Source organism: Erinaceus europaeus, chromosome 10, assembly GCF_950295315.1.
Source record: "Erinaceus europaeus chromosome 10, mEriEur2.1, whole genome shotgun sequence".
In the NCBI taxonomy this organism is placed as follows: Eukaryota; Metazoa; Chordata; class Mammalia; order Eulipotyphla; family Erinaceidae; genus Erinaceus; species Erinaceus europaeus.
In genome coordinates, this window is record NC_080171.1 from 55,048,776 (window position 1) to 55,058,320 (window position 9,545).

The 9,545-nt window shown below is 40.0% G+C and overlaps 1 long non-coding RNA gene and 1 pseudogene across 4 annotated transcripts in view; one reads left to right on the plus strand and one right to left on the minus strand.

Moving 5' to 3' along the window:
- Window positions 1-318, minus strand: part of LOC132540880 (uncharacterized) — a 149,626-nt gene extending 149,308 nt beyond the window's left edge. For 3 of the 4 annotated variants that reach the window (XR_009552020.1, XR_009552023.1, XR_009552021.1), the window contains exon 1: window positions 209-312. This is a non-coding gene — a long non-coding RNA (uncharacterized LOC132540880). Of the gene's footprint in view, window positions 1-208 lie in introns of all 4 variants that reach the window. The other variant, XR_009552024.1, reaches the window with a different exon arrangement.
- A 2,007-nt stretch (window positions 319-2,325) lies between these two features.
- Window positions 2,326-2,428, plus strand: LOC132540993 (U2 spliceosomal RNA; annotated as a pseudogene).
- Window positions 2,429-9,545: the final 7,117 nt, after the last annotated feature.

The following is a 9,545-nucleotide window of genomic DNA, read 5'->3' on the forward strand; positions in this document are numbered from 1 at the left end:
TTTCTATCCCCATGAGCTGAGTCTGGGGAAGGCTTTGGCAAGTGACTGAATGAAGCAAGGTTCTCAGGGCTCCTTCTAGTAGTCAATGACTTAGCAGGTAGACCGCCCTCCTTTCTGGGGACAGCTCCATGGAATGAGGCACACTCTCTCCTTGAGCCTTCCAGGTCTCTCTGGGATATTTCCCTCTGCAGCAAATAGAGTTACTCACCCCCAAAAATGCAAAGTCACACCCCACCCAGGCAGCCATGAGACTCCATGATCAATCCAGCTGCAGGCTCTGATCTGTGATGGCTCTCACACACAACACAGGGCGCTTCCTTGAAGAAACTGTGCACAGTCCTAACAATGGATAGTAGGTTTCAATGGCCCTTCCAACCAAGCCTTTTTAGGTCATAGATGGTGCTGTGTTTATGCTCCCAGGGATGGAACATCCTTTGCTCTCAGCCTCACAGTCATCCTCCTCTTTTTAGTAAATGCTTGGACTCTTTTAACAATCTGTGCAGATGTGTTGTGAATCACTGTCAACTCAAGTACACAGCATTCCCAACTTTAACCCCTGTCTGCTTGTCCTACATTTTTTCTTGTTCCAAGAAATGGTGAAGGCAAACTCTATTTATAATGGGGGGGAAATGCAGCTTTCCCCAGTGCTCTGGAACATTCAGCGATACAAAGCAAGACAACCACAAAACTGGTTGACTAATACCGACTATGCACAGTTTGTTCCAGGCATAGTCCTGGAGACTTTACATCTCTCTAGCCCTATAAGAAAGTGATTAAAGTGATTATTGCATTCTTTTTGAGGATGATGAAATAGGCTCTGGAAGGTTGATTTGCACAGACTCTAATGTGAGTGGCAGAGCTGAGATTCAAATGTTTTTTCCTAACATACAATGTCCCATCTCAAATAATTATGCTCCCACTTACTTTTATTAGCCATCGTTATCATAGCAGCTGCTTGTGAACTAGACTGTATGCTAAGTGTATTGTCTGTATTAAGTCACTTAATCCTTCCAAAGAGCACTGAGGAAGATATGATTATGAGCTTCATTTTAGAGATGAGGGTTGGAGGGCCAGAAAAATAGCTCACATAGGTAATATATAGGTTTTATGCTATACTCAACTCGGGTTTGAATATAGACTCCACCACATTAAAGGAATATTTGATGCTGTGGTATCTTTTATTTTCTCCTACTATCTCTGTCTCTCTATATATATATCTGAAAGAAAAAGTTAGTTCTGAGCATGAAGCTCTGACATCAACAAAATAAACATGAGTGAGTGAATGAATGAATGAATGAATGAATATGATGGTTAGGGGTACAGAGAAGTTGGAATGATGAGGCAATGAACTATCTCCAGAATTTCTCATTTTCTTTGTCTTTCTCCCTTGGCTCTGAGGCTACTCTGCTAGTTGGATCAAATTCAGGGCAATATAAGGTTAAGTTTTTAATACCTCATACCTAGACCACTGCTGTAAATCTGTGTCATATAAGGATCTAAGAGGCTGTGCAGAAACACACAGATTGCCTGAGAGAAAGAAAATGATAATTCAGAGGCTGAGGGATATGTCTGCAGCCCAAATTTTTTGCTTCCTAAGGAAAGTAGAGAAAGAAAATATGTGAAGTGTGGTCTTGAATCTAAAAAGTCAAGAATATATTGTACTTACTGTTGAATGTAAAGCATTAATTCCCCATTAAAGAAATTAAAAAATAAAAATAAATAAAAAGTCAAGAATAGGGAGTCAGGCAGTAGCACAATGGGTTAAGCGCAGGTGGCGCAAAACACAAGGACCGGCTTAAGGATCCCAGTTCAAGCCCCCATTTCCCCACCTAAAGGGGAGTCGCTTCACAAGCAGTGAAGCAGGTCTGCAGGTGTCTATCTTTCTCTCTCCCTCACTCTGTCTTCTCCTCCTCTCTCCATTTCTCTCTGTCCTATCCAACAACAACGACATCAATAATAACAACAGCAGTAAAACAAGAAGGGCAACAAAAGGGAATAAATAAATAACTTTTTTCATTTTTTATTGGGGAATTAATGTTTTACACTCAACAGTAAGTACAATAGTTTGTACATGCATAACATTCCCCACTTTCCCATATAACAATACAACCCCCACTAGGTCCTCTGAATCCTTCTTGGACCTGTATTCTCCCCACCCACCCACCCCAGAGTCTTTTACTTTGGTGCAATACGCCAATTCCATTTCAGGTTCTACCTCTGTTTTTTTTTTTTTTTTTTTTTTCTGATCTTGTTTTTCAACTTCTGCCTGAGAGTGAGATCATCCCATCTTCATCCTTCTGTTTCTGACTTATTTCACTCAACATGATCGCTTCTCGGCCTTTTGGCTAAGTAAGATCAAGTGTAGTATCTGCTCTTATCAGTTTAATAAATAAATATTTTTTTAAAAAAAACATCAAGAATAGCTACTACAGGGAGAAGCTTGCAAGTTTTAGAAGACTCACTGGACAGCAGGCAGATGCAGGCCTAAACAGCCTACCAAGAGGACAACAAATAATTGGTCTTCCTTATGAGTGACACTTGTTCTCAGGTCAGAAAGGACCTTCACAAACATCAATGTATGCTTGATTTACAGAAGATTCAAGGGTTCCATGTATAAGGGAAACATAACATATGGGAGGGGGATTAGGGACATGGGAAGTATGGTATTCTAGAGCAGGTGGCTGTACACAAAGGATGGTCACAGAAGGGAAAATAGATTGATTCAGAAATGAATCACATCAATGGCAGAACAAGCCATACCAGCACTGGTCATGTCTAACCACACTGCAGTCACTCTCTCTAGAGGCTCAGAATACCTCATTTTAGACGTCTCTTCACTTTAGTTGGTCACTTTGATTATCTTTGATCAGAAAAGGAGTTACTTTATGAACTCATTGGACTTCTGGTTCTTGAAAGCTAAGAGGGTCCTTAGGGAATTAGAGGTCCACCAACTTAATCCCAATAGTAGGACCAAATTCAGCTCTAAATCACTCTTATTGGCACATGGTAGGCTTTCTACAGAATACAGTTCTACTGTAACTTTGAAGATAAGGAAACTTGTGGAAGGAAGGTCTTGCTCAATGTTATAAAAATTAGTAAGTGATAGATCCAGAATTCAAAGCTAGATCTCTTCCAAGGATATGTTGTCCTCCAGAAAATTCAATTTGCTTATTTTTTTCCTTGCTTACTTTTATTTATATATTTATTTTTTTATTTGATACAGGAGAAGGAGAGATAGTGAGAAAGACAGCTGCAAACATGCTTTGCAGCACATGAAGCTTTCCCCCTGCAGGTGGCAAGCAGGGGGTTTGAACCTGGATCCTAATATATGGTAACATGCTCTCAACCAGATGTGCCACTGCCAAGTCCCCCATTTGATTGGTTTTTAATGTCAGTATACTTATATTTTTAGCTGGAGTAAACCTTGCATTGCAACTATAAGTAGTATGAGTCCTGCCCTGCTCCAGTATCTCGTAGACTCAGACAGTCATCTCAAGCTGTCATCATACTCAATGACTATGCTCCTATAGTTATGCTTGTGTTCAGTAACTTTGATTACTTTAAATTCAGAAAAAGAAAAGCCTGTCAGCTAGGTCTGGATGTACTTTATAGGCCCATCTTTGTTCCTAATACCTTTTGAAGAGTATAGTATTCTTAAATATTAATAGATGGTAAATGGGTAGATAGGTAGATAAATGGACAGATGGGTGAATAGACAGGTAATGAAAGAAGAAATAAGAATTGAAATTAAGTTTTAGCCTTATCTCTCACCAAACTTTGTGACCTTAGAAAACAGTTTTGGAAACAGGTAGCGGCACATCTGGTTGAGCCTCCACATTGATTCAAGGACCTGGGCTCAAACCCCTAATTTCCACCTGCTAAGGGGATGCCTTATAAACAGTGTAACAAATGCAGCAGGTAACTCTCTTTCTCTCTCTACTTTTCCCTCCCTTCTCAATTTCTCTCTGTCTTATCAAATAGAAGAAAACAATTAGTTCCTTTTTCTGTAAAGTAGCTTTAACAAAACCATCCCACAGGACTATTTTGAGAAAACTACCTCTAATAGTGCCTGGTATACTCATAGATTCTCCTCCATGTTAAAAAAAACCACTCTAGAACTGTGTCCAAATTCCATAACAAGGACCCAACTCAAACACTGCTTGGAACACTCAAGAATGTCTTTTTTGACATCAGGTTGGCCTAGAGGTTTGACAGCCTGGTACCCATAGAGTCCCACCCAAGAACATTTCCTTCAAAACAGGTTCCTTTTGCAGAAACAGCCCTGGTTTTAAATATACTCCCTCCCCTCATAAAAATGCCTCAGCCAGCTATAGCCACGCTGCTTAAAATATTTAATTAATACCTTCACAGGGGTCTGGTCCTTATTAAAAACTCCTGAGAACCATGTCTTAGGGGCAATGCTTTGTTCTAAGCAGTATTATGTGTTACAGATAAAATAAAGTGCTGGAATGTGCTTTCTGTTAACTAGAAAGCAGGGGGAGCTTGACTGCCTACTACTGCAAAACCCTTTTGTCATCAGAGTGGCACATTAAGGCATAATCCAAGTATAATATACAAACACAAACAGTGTTAATCCTCCCACTTAGTAAAAAAGAGTCCCAGTAAAACCACAAGAAAGGTCTGGTAATTAGCTGAGGAGATTATAATCTGGATTGGTTCTTCCTTTACCTTGTTTCTCCAGTGAAGAACCCACAAAAACACATTGCTCCACAAGCAAACAAGAGTCACTACACCAAGACCCGTGTTACCCTGCCCTGTCTACTTCCAGCAACTTCTGGCCTTTGTTTAAAGTCCTGTTCAAGCAAGCAGACCTAAGGCTTACCCCACCTCTATCCCATCTGCTGATGATGCTTGCTTACTTTTGTTTTGGTTTGTTTGTTTATTACCAGAACATAGCTCATCTATGGCTTATGGTAGTGCTAGGGCTTGAATTTGGAATCTCTGATCCTCAAGCATGAAAGTCAGTTGCATAAAGAAACAAAAACAAACAAACAAAACTGTGCTATCTCCCTGGCCCTGACTTTTGTTAGGAGAGTGCATTGGTTTTTTTGTGTGTGTTTTTTTTTTAATTTCTTTGTTGAGGGATTAATGTTTTACAGTCAACAGTAAATACAATAGTTTGTACATGCATAGCATTTCCCAGTTTTCCACATAACAATACAGCCCCCACTAGGTCCTCTGTCATCTTTTTCCAGGACCTGTACTCTCCCGCCACCCACACCAGATAGAAACAGTTTAAGTTCAGACAGGCGTAGATAGTATAATGGTTATGCAAAAGAGCTTCATGCCTGAGGCTCAAAAGTTCCAGGTTCAGTCCCCTGCACCACCAAACTAGAGCTGAGCAGTGTTCTAGTAAAAAGAAAAAAAAAAGTGTATATTTAATTTTGAAAGCTTTGAAATGTACAGGAAAATATTAAAATACATACAAAAAGATTAATTGTAACTGCAAGCTCTTAGAAATAACTCTGATACATTACATTACTTTTAAGTGCGTGGTTTCACAAAATTATGGCAACACATTTGCACTACACTTTCATGCTTCTTTTCTCTTTCTCCTATGTCTTGGATATTTCCAAGTAAGTCATTTATTTTTAACCACCTAAGAAAATGTCATTTAGAGTGTGGCAACATAAATATAGCCAGTTAGTTCACATAGGGTAAACATTAGAGTTCTTTGAGTTTTTTTACTATTGAAAACAATGCAGTGATAGCATCTTGATACATCAGTCTTTGTCTACTTTTTGGATGACTGCCTTTGGATAGACTAAAGTAAAACAAGCAATTAATTTAATCAAAGTCTGAATATTTTTTGAGGGATACACTTCTGACACTTGTCTCCTAAAAAAATGTTTCCACACTAATTCCCACACCAACTTATGTGACTACCTACCTAATTTTTTTTTTTTTTTTTTACTTAGGCATATAAATTATTTTAACTACTCTTCTTGCCATGATATTCACATGGAAAAGAGTCTTCATGGGGGAGGGGGAACATGCCTCAGAAGCCTCCTAAAGAAAGGTGCCCTCCACCCACCTGAGTGAATTGGAAACCAACACTGAGGGTCTTTAGTAAAATCTCACATGGTTGAGAGCAGGGATTTAAACTTTGGCTCTTGTACTACAGCCAAGATCTTGTAAGAGTTTGTTTATTTTTCTCTACTTTTCCCTTTGATAAATAACAAATTTAATGCATTCATTTAAAAATCCCACAAGTCTGTTCCCTTTCCCAAGAGCAGAATGAAATAATTTGGTTCCCATGTTCTGCCAACATGACTTTGGGGCCACAGAAGATGATAGCCTGTAGAACTAGGGGTACTTCAAGTAACTGGAGTCTTGCTAAAACCATCAAGCAAAAGGATGTTTGCACCAGAGTCTTGGAGAACTTTCAGTAACTTAGTTATGTAATTACTCCCTCCTATGAGGGTTTAGGTCTTTCCTCTACCTGGGTTTAGCCCTATCTTGCGGTTCTATTGAGTATTGCTGGCATGGGGGAGACAGCATAATAGTTATGCAAAAGCCTTTCATGCCTGAGGCTCTGATGTCCCAGGTTCAGTCCCTGCATTACCATAAACCAGAACTGAGCTGTGCTCTGGTAAATCTAAGAAAAAGAAATTTTTTTAATTGAGTTTTGCTGTCAGAACTCATTTTCTCTTGATCAGAAGAAACATAAGCAATGTGTTTTGTTTTGGTTTGTTTTGGTTTGGTTTGGTTTGGTTTCATTTGGTTTGGTTTGGTTTTTCAGGTAAGGGGAACCAAGTGGCATAACCTCAAGTGTTTCTTGGCTTCATATCCTATTTGCATGACCACACAAGATGACCCCAGTTTTCTGAGAATCTCAGCAACATTTCATGATGTGGCTATAAAAATAGCTCAATGTATGGATTTGCTTGGGTTTTATGATCAGTTACTCTGAACTAGCTAGTGAAAAAGGCTAGCTTCAATTTCCATTCCCAAGACCTGACTTAGAATTATTGCCCATGCACACAGAATTGCCTCAAGTTGGGTCTCTCCTTAAGTGACAAGCAGGTTAACTATTTCACTGTTGGATGCCGCTCTGATCACCGCCCCCCCCCCCACACACACACACACATCTCTCAGCCCTGCAAGTGCTTTCTGCAAAAACTGATATAGCACAGAGGAAAACAGACCATGTGGCCTGACTGCTCCCTCTTGAAGGGAAAAGAAGACATTCAGAGAGAACTCATTGTGCTAAACTATTGGTATGCTTCTAATTCTACTTCTAAAAACCTCTTCTGTTTCATTTGGTTTAATCCCCCCTGCTTAACACTGCATTCTATTTACATAACCACTGTATTCTATTTACATAACCACTGTTAACAAGCACCACCCTCCCTCCAGGGCACTGGTGGTTCAGTGGTAGAATTCTTGCCTGCTCCGCCCCCTCTCCTTGTCACACCCTGATCTTCCACCAGTCACTTTTCTCTCCACCCTCTCTATGTCACATCCTGTTCACACCCTACTTGGGAAGTATATATAAAGACAACATTGTTCGTTTTAGTGTTAGTTTAGCTTAGCTTGGTATAGATTGCGCTGCATCCTGCATGAATAAAGAGATACTGCGTACAACCCAGCCATAAGTCCCGGGTCGTCTGTTACCCGCCTGTGAAGCCAGCCCGGCAAAAACAACACTAAACATATTTAAATTCAGTTAAAAATTTTAAAGAAACCAAGCAAAAAAAAATTCTTGTAAAGATTTTGTTATCAGCCAAATGAATCCTTATTTGGTATGTTATATAAGACACATGTATATATTTATACATTCCAGTTCATTCAAAAAGTTCACTTCCATTCAAAGTCAAAAGTAAATAATTCAAATCCTACTTTGCCCACAAATACAAGTAAATACAAAACTTTTAATTGTTGACATTTTGAATCATACTTAATTTTTAGGAGCACAATCCTGACATAAAATGAAATAACTGCATTGTTTTTTATCCCTTTTTTATAGAAGAACCTGAGTTAATGAATGGGGAAAAAAATTAACAAGATTGCTCAACTCAAAGGTAGTAAGCACAGGTGTGAGCCAACCTGCGACCTGGGCCACACAGGTGTGAGCCAAGGTTTGATCTGGGCCACAGAGGCCAGTTCCTTGTAGCTCACCTGGGTTTATGTAGCATCTCACCAGCATCCCTGCTACCAGCATCCCTGCTACCAAGTGATGAGCCATAATGAGCCTTTCCATCATGCACAGCCTTTCTCAAAGGTCTTAAATGACTCTCCACTTTATTCACCCTCACTAGGTAGCTGACTAGATGTGGAGAACAGAGAATTGACATCTTAAAAAAAAAATCATGGGGGCCAGGCCGTGGCACACCGGGTTAAGCACACATGGCACAAAGCAAGGATTGGCATAAGGATCCCAGTTGGAGCCCCTGCCTCCCCACCTGCAAGGGGGCTGCTTCACAAGTGCTGAAGCGGGTCTGCAGGTGTCTATCTTTCTATCCCCCCTCTCTGTCTTCCCCTCCTCTCTCGATTTCTCTCCTATCCAGCAACAACAGCAGGAATGACAACAATAACAACAACAACAAGGGCAACAAGAGCAACAAAAATGGGAAATAAATGGCCTCCAGGAGCAGTGGATTGATTCATAATGCAGACAACAAGCCCCAGCAATAACCCTGAAGGCAAAAAAAAAAAAAGAAAGAAAATCATACACTACTATGCAGGTGACCACCTCTGCTAAGGTCTGGATAATAGCAACTAACATCTTAGCGAGACTTATGTCAAAAGGTAGCAATCATAACTATTGCTTTTTGCTTTAAACCCTTTTTGAAGTGGGAGGGGAAGGAAAATTGATCTAAGTAAGCAAGCAGAAATTACAGCTCTCAATTCAGTATTTACAATGCTGTAGGCACAGTCTGTCATATTTTGTGTGTACTAGCATATAAAAGCCCACCCACAACAACACTGTGAGGTAGAAATTATTTTTCCAATATGCAGATAATGACACTGAGACTCAGGGATGTTGAGAAAATTACCCAAGGGCACAGGATAAGAAGCGACTAGATTAGTTTCCTAGGGCAGCCATAACAAAGCACCAGGACTGTGGAGATAACATAGTGGTTATGCAAAAACTTTCATGCCCCTGAGGTTCCAAGTTCAATCACCATCACCATCATAAACCAGAGCTAAGCCATGTTCTGGTTTAAAATGAAAAAAGGGAGCTGGGCAGTGGTGCAGAGTGTTAAGCGCACATGGTAGAAAGCACACGGACTGGCATTAGGATTCCAGTTTGAGCCCCTGGCTTGGCTCCTCACCTGCAAGTTGTTCCTTTCACAGGTGGTGAAGCAGGTCTGCAGGTGCCTGTCTTTCTCTCCACCTCTCTGTCTTCCCTTCCTTTCTCGATTTTTCTCTGTCCTATCCAACAACAGCAATAACAAGAACAATAAAAACAACAATGATAAATAATAAGGGCAACAAAAAGGGAAAAAACTTAAAAATTAAGTTATAAAAAAATAAAAAAGGAAAAATAATGCCACAGATAACAGCATACACAACAAACT